Raw genomic sequence first — 14,233 nt, 5'->3', positions numbered from 1 at the left:
CTCATGACAAATCTGGACCTCCAATCTCCTCAAGCTCCTCTAGAACCCACTTAGCCCACTCCACTAAAAAATCAGGAGTGATGTCCTCATGTGTAGCCTCAGCAATCCTCACAGCAGTTGCTCTACGAAACGCCTGGAACCTCTCCCTAAGTCGCCTCTCACCACTCCCCATCTCTCTGGTACGCATGATATGCAATAACTCCTGGATCTGACCCTGTAGGAATCGCTGCTCCATGAGGCAAGCCTCAAACTGATGATATGGGACAGGATAGGAAGAGAACTGGAAAGGTACTCCTGTGACTGAATGACTAGTAAAGCCTGAATCAGCAGGTGGGGGTCCTCTGACAGGTGGCCTCATGCCTGGAGGTGGAATAGCCTGCAATGGTACGGGCTGCAACACAGGTGGAGGTAGTATAGCCAACACTGGTGGAACAACAGGATGTGGATCCGAAGACGGCACTCCAACTGAAGGCTCTGAGTGATCAGCTGATACGGGAATAAAAGAGTCGGCCATCGCTGCAATCTGAAATCATATCGCAATATCAGAATCTCGAACCATAACGTGAATTACATTAATACCTGATATACAGAAGCACTCAACCTCTCGACGTTCTATCTTTCTATTCCTTACTTCTAATCCTAACCCTCTACCCATTCCCGTTAACCTAGGCTTGTGTCAGTGACTTATAACCTGTAGCTCTGATACCAAACCTGTGGCGCCCTCCAAACCCGGGTCAGAAGTTTAGGGTCCACACACACATACACACACCTTATTTATAACCTGCTTATAATAATAATAAAGATAACAATAATATGCAGTGACCCTATTTACCAACTACCACGGATCGCAACAGGCTAAAGTATGCACACAAGCCACACATCTACTTATATTACATACCGTTCACATCCCAATCATTCAAACTCAAACTGAGTATTAAACTTTATTACAAACTTTTACAGACTTAAATTATTCCAAAATAAGCCTACTAGCTCAGCTTTTTCAACCTGAACCCCTAGCTCTCGCGCTGGACTGGGGATCCTCGTTACCAACTGGTTCCTTTTTTAACTGGAAAGAGTATAAACAACATCGCACAAATGAGCTAACTAGCTCAGCAAGTCACAATGACAAAACTGAGAATAATGATCATCAAGAGAACATGATTATGATATCAAGTGAACAATAGATTATGATTTATAATTGGATATTATACTTTTAATTTAAAAACCAAGGTTAGGCTGCTGATCAGTCACGCATTAACCCCGAGCAAGGCACACAGCATTGCTCTAACTACTGGATCCAAGGCACACATCGGCCTAACTTGACCATTATATGGTTTGACCACGAATCTGGTCCATAATTTTATAAAAATAATCCAATTTTAACATAATAATAGAATAAGCAATAATAAACAATAACCAGAATCATTAACAACAATGAGTGTTTAACAATGAAAGGGTTTCAATCCTTGTAAGGATCAATAAGGTAATTTCAAAGCTTGGATGCTGGGTAATGAAAGAATTGGATAACAAAGGAATCAATGTTTCAGGGTTTCAAGGATTTGGTCTTTCAAAGCATAAGATATCATGGATTGAGTATATAAGTAATTCAGTTCAGCGTTTGGTATTTAGTTTGTATGTATTTGTGGAGTAGTATCGTAGATTCGTGGTTCGTGTTTGGGTATACAACAATCAATGGTCTAGAAAGAATTAGGTTACGGCTCAAGATCAATAACTGGAATCAGGGTTTAGGTTTCTGTACTTCAAAGCACTTGCTATATCACAGGATTATCAAGTACTACAATATCTCAATTAACGGATTGAAAGTTATGCAATAATCAAGTAAACACCGAATATATAGACTGATAGTCAATCAACAAGTCACATATAGCACATAATACATCACGTAATCAATGATATATTATTTATAAAGAAGTCTCGGGTCATAAATAGGCTTTCGGGTATTTAAAATAATTTTTTAAACATTTTTCGGAATTAAAACGGGTCGTTGGATTAATTTCGGGTTAATAAACAGGGTTCGGTTGGCCAATTCTGGCTCCGAAACAATTTTATACTAATTATCGAGCCTTGGAAATAATTTAGAATAATATTTTAAAGCTCGAAACTATTTTTCAGAATTTTTAAATCATTTTTAAGTAATTATATCTAAATAAATAATTAATTAAAATTAATTAATAATTAATTAAATCAATTAATCAATTAATTTCCAAATTAATTGACCAATTAATCGATTAAAAATTAACTGAAATTAATTAACTAATTAATTCAGATTTATTTCTGAATTAAAAATAATTTTCGGAATTAAAATACTAATTTTTAGAATTTTCAGAAATTAAAAATGATTTTATAATAAAAATAAATAGGAAATATGATTTTTAAACATTTTTAAAACAGGAATCCAATTTTTGCAAAGTCTGGAAACCTGGGGGACCAAACTTCATCGTTTTCAAAAGTACATGGACCAAACTGTAATTTTGCAGTTCCAGTCGCCGGAAAAGTCGGGGGTGGCCAGAGAACTCACCTCTGGCATCCTCCCACCACCATCACCTCCAGAATTAAACTACACAACACCAGGAACCTATATCTGCAATCAAAATTCACCAATAACCCCAGACTTGGCCGGAATTTGATCAAGAAACTCGCCGGTTTTCGGCGGGTTCGACTTAAACTTCAAAACACAACTCCCTTCTCTACAGACCTCGTTGATTCATGAAACTTGTACGACTAGATTGCAAATTTCACAGAGAATACAATACACTATACCACAACATCAATCTATTTCAGAATAAGAAACTCCCAAATTTCAATTAAGAACATTCATACGGGTTATAAACCCTAATTTTAAAATTCGAAAATCAAACTCAAATTTGAACATGTTATTGAACTCCAAATCAGACGTATAATATATCAAAATCATCAGGAAAACAAGCTCTACAACATGCCATCATCAAATCATACAAACAATCATCCGAACAAAAATTCATATTTTTAATAAATTTAATTCGAAAATAAATAAATTTTCAGAAAATAAACCTTTGATTCTGTAGTGAAACAATGCTCAGAATCTGATAGAACACATCAAATCCTTCGTTTTGGTTACTCAAGCTTTGAAAACAGAGATCGGTAACGCCTTCGTTTTGATGTTTGATTCTTAGAACAGTTTATGTAATTAGGGTTTTTCTCTGAAAATTATAGAATTAACTATCTGCAAATGATTTTGATACGAAATAAAATACGGAAAAAGGCTATTTATAATTACGGAAAATTAGTATCCCGTTGGATCATTCCGGATATAAAACGGTACGTTTATTTATAAAAACTGATCCAAACGGTATCGGTTTTCGGGATAATTATCCAAATCAGTACAATTTGTACTGCGGTCTTGGTCTCAGCGCCTGGTTACACGTACTACGAAGTGATAATTGGGATAGTTTAATAAAAAGCTCCCGTTTATCGAAAATACGGGTTTTATTGATTTACCGAAACGAATATTATATCGAAAATGTTGCGCCGGGAGCCGCGCAGAACAAACCGTACGCCGGATCGAAAAAGTCCAAACATGGAATATGCTCGGAATATTATAATTAGGTTAGGAAGGAGTTCTCGGAAGAGTTTCGGGTTCCAAAAACGTAACAACGGATGACGTCGATTGGTTCCCGTTTTTATAAAATAGATTTTAAATACTCGGAAAAAGATTTTATAAATTTCATATGATACTTATAAATCCAAAAATCAACATAAAAATAATTAGGAAGATATGACAATTATCTATGTTTTATTTTGGACATATAAAAAATTAAAATACTCAATTAATATTATTTTTGAATATCCAAGTACAGATAACATTTAACAATTAACTCACAGAATAGATACTGAACACACATAATAATTATTTAATAGCAAAATAATTACACGATATATCCCGGATATTACACGAACAGCCAATTTTCGTGCCTCAGTAGCGTCATTTGGTAACCAACCGGTTTGAATGTGAGCCTTAATCGGATCAATCCATGATGTCCCCAGGCCTATGGGAGCCACAAGCTTAACATCAATGCTCCGTGTTTTCAAAATGCGATAGTATACACATCTAGAACTTTCTTCTATCTCAGATGAAGCAAATTTAGACAACGCATCTGCCTTGGCATTTTCCTCCCTTGGAATGTGCTCAACATGGCATTCATCAAATTGGGTCATCACGGCCCTTACCAGGTGGACATACTTAGCCATCATTTCATCCCTTGCCTCAAACTCTCCCTTCGCCTGGGATATGACCAACTTCGAGTCTCCACGGACTTATAAGTTCTTGACCCTAAGTGTCCCTGCTAAGCCAAGACCAGCTATCAGAGCTTCATATTCTGCCTCATTGTTTGTGGTTGGGATGTCTAACTTCATGGCATACTCAATTAAGAACCCATCAGGGCTTTGTAAAACCAAACCTGCTCCACTTGAATTTGTTTTTGTTGCTCCATCAAAATAGAGAACCCAATATTCTTTCTCCTTATCAAACTTCTCTTTGTCCACCTTATCAACTTCCTTGTCTTGAGGTATGATATCTTCCTGCCCCCGACTTCTTGGTTGGGTATGGTACATTCCACCACGAAGTCAGCTAATGCCTGGGCTTTTATTATCGTCTGTGGCTTGTACTTAATATCGAACTCTCCCAACCCTATTGCCTACTTGATCAACCTCCCACTAGCCTTGAGACTATGAATGATATTTCTCAGGGGCTGATTTGTTAGCACCTCAATTCGATGAGCCTGAAAGTAAGGACGTAACTTTCTTGAAGCCAGCACCAAGGCTAGAGCAAATTTCTCAATAGTTGAATAATTCAGCTCAGCACCATGCAGAATTTTACTGATATAGTACACGGGTTTCTGGATTTTCAGTTCCTCTTTAACCAATACAGCGCTCAAGGCACTCTCTGAAACAGCTAAGTACAAGAACAAAACTTCATTCAAAGCTGGCTTGGCCAACAACGAAGCCTGGGCCATATATTTCTTTAATTCTTCGAAAGCCTTCTGGTTTTCCTCACTCCATACAAAGTCCTTAATATTTTTTAGTGACTTGAAGAATGTTAGGCACTTGTCTCCTGACTTGGAGATGAATCGTCCCAGCGCAGCAACCCTTCCTGTGAGCTTCTGAACATCCTTGACAGTTTTTGGTGGTTCCATGTCCAGGAATGCCTTTATTTTATCGGGGTTAGTCTCGATCCCTCTCTTGGAGACCATCAATCCCAAAAAATTTCCAGACCCTACTCCAAAAGCACACTTTGTAGGATTTAACATCATCTTGTGGTACCTCAGGACCTCAAAAGCTTCCCTCAAATGGGTTATATGGTCGGTCTTTACTAGACTCTTGACTAAAATGTCATCGACATAAACTTCCATAGTCTTGCCAATAAGATTCTTAAAAATTTTATTTACCAACCTTTGATAGGTGGCTCCTGCATTCTTAAGTCCAAATGTCATAACTAGATAACAATAAACACCAAAGTCAGTGATGAATGATACCTTTGGAATGTCATCCTTGTGCATCTTGATCTGATTATATCCACTGAATCCATCCATGAAGCTCAACATTTCATGCCCAGCAGTGGCATCTATCAAAGTATCGATCCTTGGTAACGGGAAACAGTCCTTAGGACAGGCATCATTTAGATCAGTAAAGTCCACACACATCCTCCATTTTCCATTGGCCTTCTTCACCATTACAGAGTTTGTTAACCACTCTAGAAATTGAATCTCCTCAATGAAACCAGCCTCCAAGTGCTTCTCCACTTCCTGTTTTATAGCTTCTTGCCTTTCTGGAGCAAAACTTCTTTTCTTTTGCTTCACTGTCTTCCGATTTGGGTCCACATTCAGCTTATGAGTAATCCGTTCCGGGTCTATTCCTGGCATATCAGCTGCTGACCATGCAAATATGTCACAATTTTCTTGCAAAAACTTCACCAACTTCCCTCTAAGGGGCTCCTCGAGCGTTGCTCCAATAAAAGTCACCTTCTCAGGATCTTCGGGGGCTAAAGGAATTGAAACCAAGTCTTCTGCTACCTTTCCTCTTTTCTCATCATTCTCTCGGATATCCAGATCTTCAATAGGAAGAACCTGCCCCCCAACTCCATCTGCCCTCAAAGAGGCAACATAACAGCTTCTAGCCATTTTTTGGTCTCCTCTCTCTTCTCCGATCCCATCCCGGGTTGGAAACTTCATAACTGAATGGTAGGAAGAAGGGACTGCTTTGAAGGCGTGTAACCTGTTCTTCTCAGAATAGCATTGTAAGTCGAACTAGCCTTCACCACAACAAAATCCAACATCTGAGTTGCTTGCCTTGGTTTCTACCCTATGGTTGTTAGCAACTTGATTATCCCCTCTACGGGACACTCCACTCCCGCAGACCCATATATTGGCATGTCGGTTGGGGTCAATTGGGAGTCATTATATCCCATTCTCAAAAAGGTGTCATGGAGCAAGATATCCACTGAAGCACCATTATCCACAAGGACCCTTCTCACTGGGTTGTTCCCTATTATTGGGGTTATAACCAACGGGTCGTCATGGGGAAATTTCACACCCTCCAGATCAGAATCATCAAAAGACATTGTTACTCCTGTCCTGGCCCTCTTCGTGGCTTCCCCAACAATATGCATAACTTCTCGGGCATACGTTTTCCTGGAGTTCTTGGATAACCCAGCAGCAGTTGGTCCTCCAAAGATTGTGTTTATCACAGCCCTTCGGGGTCGTGGTCCTCCGAAGATTGTATTTATCACAGATCCTCTAGGTTGGGGATTCCGCCCCTGATCATCTTGGTCCCTCATACGATCTTCAAAGTTCTTTCTTCCATTGTTATTCCTTTCCCCTCCATCTCCAGCGTATTTATTCAATCTTCCTTTTTGAATGAGGAACTCAATTTCATCTTTCAATTGTCTACACTCATCGGTGTCATGACCGACATCTTTGTGAAATCTACAATACTTGCTCTTATCTAGCTTGGCAGGATCAGCCTTCAAGGGCTTAGGCCAACGAATATCTCGATCTTTCTCGATTTCCATCAAGATCTGGCTTCTAGGAGCATTCAGCTTAGCGTATTCACTGAACTTTTGCCCAGTTCCTCCCTTCTTGGGGGTTGAATCAGGGTTTTGCTCGGTTCTAGGATACTTTTCCTTAGCGATATACTCCAGATCAATTTTCCGCTTCTTGCCTCCAGTGGGCTCATTACTCACTACAGTCTTCCTCATGCTTTCTTCCACCTTGATGTATTTTCCTGCCCTACCCTGGAGCTGCAACATGCTTTCAGGGGGCGTTTGGCTAAGGACATCTTGAAAAACTCATCCCTAGTTCCTTGTTGCAGTGCTATCATGGCTACCTTATCATCAAGGTCTAGGACTTTTAAAGCCTCCTTTGTGAAACGATTCAGGTAGTCTCTTAAGGATTCCTTTGTTCCCTGCACAATGCTCATAAGAGATGCTGAACTTTTCTCATGTACTCTCCCACTGATGAATTGCTTAATAAAAGCCTGACTTAATTCTCTGAATGACCCAATAGAGTTCGGGGGCAGACGACTATACCACCTTTGAGCCATACCCGATAGGGTTTGAGGAAAGGCCCGACACTTAATAGCATCATTCACGGGCTGCAACAGCAGTGCATTAGAGAATGTTGTAACATGATTAGCGGGATCAACCGTGCCGTCATAAGCTTTTATAGTTGGAATCTTGAACTTCCTTGAGATATGGGCATTCATTATATCTTCAGTGAAGGGTGGAGTAGGATCATCAGGATCTCCAAGGGGAAGAAGATTGCTTGGATCAGCCCTTGGGACAACAGCCCTTCTCTGCACTGGACCATCCAGGTCTATGATGGGAGGAGGATTTCTCCCCCTTAGAGGTATTGGGGGTCTGGTGGTTTGGTGCGCCTCCAGGTCGCGCCTCAGCCTTTGAATCTCAGCCTCGTGAGCCCTGATTCTTTCCTGCACTTCTTGGGGATTCGTCCCTTGGGTGTTTTGAGGGCGTTGGCTACCATCAGCCATCGGCTCTTTGCCAGCACGTCTCCTTTTTGGGGCTACTTCATCATCCGAAGATTCGGAGTCTCTCTTAGTGTAAGGACCAGAAAATTCCTGATCCTCAGGGATAGGAGCCAAACCTCGTATGTATGGGGGCGAACGCCCTCGCGCTTCACTACGTCCAGCATGTCCACTTCCTCCAACCTCGGGGTAAAGGGGCATCCCATAAGGGGGGTTAGTAGTAATAACAGTTGAATATTCGTACCCGATGGGTCGAGAATTCACAGGTGCATGTACTTGTTGAACTTGAAGATTCGTACCTTGAGTAGCCGAGGGAACCGTCCCTTGTGGCTGAGGTTCAGTTGCCCCTATCCAGGCTTCTCCTTGCGTGGTTGTATACGTTGAGTGAGGAGGCACCTCCACAGTTGAAAAAATCACTTGGGTTGTCCCCGTTGGTGTTCCTCCTCCAAGGGCTCTAACTGTTCTCCGTGTTCTCGCCATGGTTATTGTTGTGCTTTCCCACAGACGGCGCTAAATGTTATGGATAAAAAACTAAGGTTATTATTTGCTTTATTTATTGCTAAGGTTCAGGAGCTCAAGGCTTTTAATGGCTGCTCTCGTGTTTCGTAGCTTAACTCTACCTTTACGAGATGCCTACGTAACTCTGTGAATTAGAGAATCAAGTCAAAAAAACGTAGTTCTAATTGGAGGGGTGAGACCCTTTATATAGACGTTGGTGGTCCTCGAATTGGACTTGGTATAGGATACTTAGTGATCAAGTCTCTGAATTAGAATGGACATTGGAGTCCTAAATAGTAGGAAACTAATTCCTTATCCTTCTAGGTCCTTTAGAGGCTAATCTGCAAGGATTTATGTCCTCACTGGGACTCTTTTCAATAGCTGATTTTTCCCTTATTAATTAATTACGAAATTAATTAATATTTAGGGTTTTTGGGCCTTCTTTATTCCATCAGGTCTGATCAATGCGTTAACCTTTTTGGTCTGAATGTCATACATCTTCTTATTGGGCCTAGTAGCCATAATTGTGTATAATTAATGTAATATTTAATTACACAATCAGGATTTATTTATCCCTATCAATTGTTGTATCTACTAAACCCCAAATCTCTTAATCAAAAATTTTATGTCACTATCATTGTACTACATATATTCTTGAGTTTACATTTAATTTTTTATTAGATGAGTTACATCCTTTTTTTAACAAATTCTTTTTTATTACCTTAATTTTTGAGTAAGTAAAATATTAGTTTATATTATTTACATGTCGCCTTTTTATTTAGTTTTTGTAATTTTATTATAAAATTTTAAAAATGTCACCACTTTATATTTTTTTTCACTCACTTCACATTTAAAAATTCTCTTAGTCAACCCCGATAATTTTATATATATATATAATTAATTTTTATAAAAATGGTATGTAAAAAATATAATAATTTTAAAATAATCTATAATTTTATTGATCAACCTTTTTAAATTATGATATAATATATATTTTTAATTTGTCATTCATTTACATTACAAATAAATTTTAATATGATTTGATATTAAAAATATGAGATGTAATCAATGTTTTATATATAACGGATTAGTAGACTATTTTTAAAAAATATATATATATTAAAAATATAAAATTATTTTTTTAATTATTCTCTGCATCTCTTGCATCCCGCGAGAATCCCATTCCGGTTGGGACGGCGGGGATCGGTGATAAAAAAAATTATGTTCAGGATTCAAAGAAAAGAAAGTAAGACAATTTAATGAAAAGTTAAAATAATCATTTATCGTATTCAAAAATTATTTTTGTATAAATATAATCGCTTGAAATAAAATGTCAGTATATATACCGGCCCGTGCCTCGCACGGGCTATTACGCTAGTTAGTATTAATGTACGGTCAATTAGTCATGGGGTTGTTTTTCAAGAGAAGAACTGCATGTGTTGGTTGGGATTCTAGATATTTGGTTCCTAGCAACAAGAAATTACTAAAAATAATGTTTAAGAAAACAGGGGAGTACAAAGTAGCAAGAGCGGTTGCTGGCAAGGTTTATGAAGTTAGAAGCATTCACTCTTCAATTTTCATCGTTGATCTTGATAAAAAAAACATGTAGCTGTGTGCAGTGGTAGTTGAGAGGTTTCCCTTGTAACATGCAGTATGTGCTTTGCAATAGATCAGACCCAATTGGGTTGAGTAAGTGTTCAATTAAATAAATAATAAAATAGTTGTTAATACATATTAATGTTATTAATTTAATTTTATGGATTCTCAGGTATTGTGCTAGATATTATTTTGTGGAAAATTATAAGATAATATATGCATCAGAGATGGTACATTTGGAAGGTCCTGATGATTGGGAAGATGTATTTATATTAAAGGGTTGCTATATTAAATTATATAAGAAATTTTTTTAAATAACTAATAGTCATTATATTTGTTTGTGTAGCCTGTAGCAATTATTGTCCCACCTTTGTTGACTAGAAAACAAGGCAGGCCTAGAAAGAACAGAAGAAAGGCTTATGATGAGACATTCCATGAGAAAAAATAAGGTGTTGCAGCAAGTTTAAGCAACCTGAGAATAACAAAACTATGTGTGATGGTGGTCCGGTAGGCTCTAACTCAAAAAGAAAAAGGTTTAGAGTGGAAGTAGATAGTTGAATTAGCCTATTTGGATTGTTGACTGGATTTTTCACGTGATAATGAACATCTGTATATTCACTTTAGTGAGGATGATGATTTTTAGTGTCAGACACAACTAAAACAAATAGTGTCACACATTGTTAAAAGGTTTCAGGGAAATAATATGTTATAATTTGAATTAATTAATTAAGTATTCTACATTTATATAATTCACAAGAAGTAAAGTAGTAATATTTAAAAAATATAAAATTTATGAAGTTAAGACTAAAGGTTATATATGTCATATAAAAATGTTAAACAGTAAAGTTAACCATGGTTAACATAAAATTGTTAAAATATTTGAAAATGGGATATGTTTATAAATAAAATTATAAATGGTACATATTTATAAATGGATATTTAAAGTGGGACGTATTAATAAAAAATCAAAAATTTTATTGGTGGAGATTTTTATGCATGTAAGGGGTCCATCATTATTAATGAGCTTTTCACCAATATTTTATGGACACCTCATCAAACACTAACTTTTAACATATTCCCATGGTCATACACTAGAAAAACCGATAATAAACTAATTCTTCTCATCTGATATTGAATTATGTTATTTTTTTTGCCTGTATTCAGTGTTATAAAAATCAGGAATTAGACATAATGGGTTGAGTTATTGATCTAAGATTAATCGAAAACTAGGGATTAATCAGAGTGAAAATCAGATGTATTTCAGTACTAAAAAATATTTAATATATTATTATGATCATATTCTTTATTTATTAACAAATATACACTTATTATATCATAAATTATATAATTATTTATATTTAAATGAATATAGAATTTTAATATTATTAAATTTTTATGTATATATTTCAATAAATAAAATTTTATAACAATTAATCGAATTTCAAAAATTAAATCATTCAGTCTCCTTGTAAACGATTAATTGGGGATTAATCGGTTAATCGAGAATATTTAGAACAATGCATATATATATAACATTTTTGATGCCATGTAAGCTACTGATTTGTCTTCTAACTCTTCAAGTTCTTACTGAGTATAAATTCACTTTCAACTTCAGGCTCACCTTGATCAATTTCAACTATCACAATTTCCTTGATGTTTAAGGAGGGTGCAACCTTAACTTCTAAAGTCTCAGGTTCTCGAGCAAAAAGTGCAATGGTCTTTTCAAGACCGTACTCTTGCTATCTACAGAACACGAGCCATAAATTATAGCTCTCTGCTTTTGTTCAAAGTTATGAGTTCTTAATTTTCCATAAAACACATCCACTAGCATAAGTACAAAGTCAAGCCTCTCTCTGATGGATATGTTCTTATGTTTAAAGTGGTGCGGTAGAGTCAGCATGAACTTCCTATTTGACTAATGCATGAGATAAGTTTTTCCCTGTAATTTTAATTTTACTTAGTATCCTTGCATATATCACAAAAGTGAGGACAGTGTTTCTCCGGGTTGTAACTTAAACCATTCATCTTGAGTTATAAGGATATCCATCATGTTTTCTTTCATTTCAGCAGTACCTTCCATTAATAGCTCAATTTTTTCCCACATTTCCTTTGCACTATCACTTCATAGGAGTTGATGGCTCATATCGTAATTGGTCGATTCCACTATTATGAGTTGAAGGCTTGTGTCCAAACTATTCAATTCCATGTTAGTATCCGTGTATTTAAACCAATCCCTGGGAGTGGATATCAAAGAAATTCTTGTACTCGTTGTGATTGACGCTTCAGGAATTACTTCCATTAGAACAGAAGGATCATTCAGTAATATCTCAATATATAATGGATTTGAAACTTTAATATACAACGTCAACTTTTTCTTCCATAGGTTGTAATTTTTTCGATCAAACGGGGGAACCTTGATACTTTCAATCCTTTGGTTATTCATCATCTTGCATAACATCAACCAAATCTTCGTCTAACAAAGCTTCTTTTGTAGTCTTTGGTTCAATTTGGGGAGGGGGTTGAATATGATACCTACAATTTCTTTCGATTCATTTCAAGTTCTTCGTTAAATGTATGGTTTGAGGAATATACGAAATCAAAATAAGCATGAAAGAATTTGTTAAATATATGGAATCGACTACTCTAAGAATCAACAATAGATTCCTTGGACTCGACAGTTCATTGCTTGAAATCGACAGGTTAACAATTTCTTGGAATCGATAATATTTTAGCTTAGAATCGATAGCTTAACAATTCCTTGGACTCGACAAGATTGTTGAGTTTGATCCTAGAACTCGACAATACAGATGTTGAGTCTTGGATCTTAGGATTCGATAATACATAGAATCTAGAACTCGACAACTAATTAAGTAAATCCTTAGTCTTCTTTATCTAGGATTCAACATATTGGGCCTATTAATGTTATTTAGAATTAACATGTCTAGTTCCAACTAACTTGGGCTTTGGGCTAATTAATTTATGAATTGAGTTGCCTTTCAATCTTCTTAGAATAATTCAATTCTTCTGGTTTGCAGTCCTGACTGATCATGTCTTGTCTTCAACTAATTCCTTTTTGATTTGATTTGAAAGTTTCCTTTCCTGTTATGCTGACGTTTAATGCACTGGTCTGATTTACAAACGACTAGCATACAATTGAATATTATTTTTATCTTTTTCATTCACTTAATTAATGTTTGTTCTTTGTAGATTTATGAATTCACTTCACTGAAATCCTGAGATCTTAAATACCAGAATCAATTCATTTCTTTAACACTGAAAGTCCTTTGACAATTTATTCTTCATAAAGGCTTGATCATTAAAAATGAACTTCTTTCCGTGATCATGTTACAGACTTGTAGCTTTAATCCCATATTTCGATTATTTGTATTCATCCAATCTTATGTCTTCTGAATTCATGTTCTTCTTAGTTAATATTATTTACCTGTTTCTTTTTCATGTTGAGTTATATTTCCTCAGTTACATATTACGTTACATTATACTTTACAAAGGAAATATGACTTGCAACATTTTGAACTTGAGCTAGGGTTTGAAAACCTCAATTAAGATCACCTAAGACATTGCCCAAAGGATGATTCTTAATATTAGGCACCTCTTTAGGTACTTCAATTTCCGGCTGAACATGTTTAAGTGGATTTCTTGGATTGGTCGTTTCAATGATCATATGCTCAATTTGATGATTACAATCTTCAACTTCCTTGGAGTTGACATTATTTTCTTCGTCGTCATCTTCTACTAAATCCTTGAACTTTGAACGTGATTTGGATTCATTAAATATAACATTCATTCCACCACTAAAATATTAGGATTAAATACACGATTTGCTTTTATGTTCATTGAATAACAAGAGAAATCCCTTCATTTGACTTTGGGTCAAACTTAGCGAGATAGTCTTTGTATTCAACATTTAGCATTTGCTTCTAAATACTTTGAAGTAACTTAATGTCGGGGGTTTACCAAAATATAACTCATAAGGAGTTTTCAACTTGATGGTATGTAGTAAAACCCCATCTAAATTATAGAATGAGGTTGATGTAGGTTCACGCTAGAAGTACTTAGGTCGTCCTTATTTATTCAACATCGT

This window comes from Apium graveolens, chromosome 8 (genome assembly GCF_009905375.1).
Source record: "Apium graveolens cultivar Ventura chromosome 8, ASM990537v1, whole genome shotgun sequence".
NCBI classification, from domain to species: domain Eukaryota; kingdom Viridiplantae; phylum Streptophyta; class Magnoliopsida; order Apiales; family Apiaceae; genus Apium; species Apium graveolens.
Note: the sequence above shows the minus strand (reverse complement) of the source record.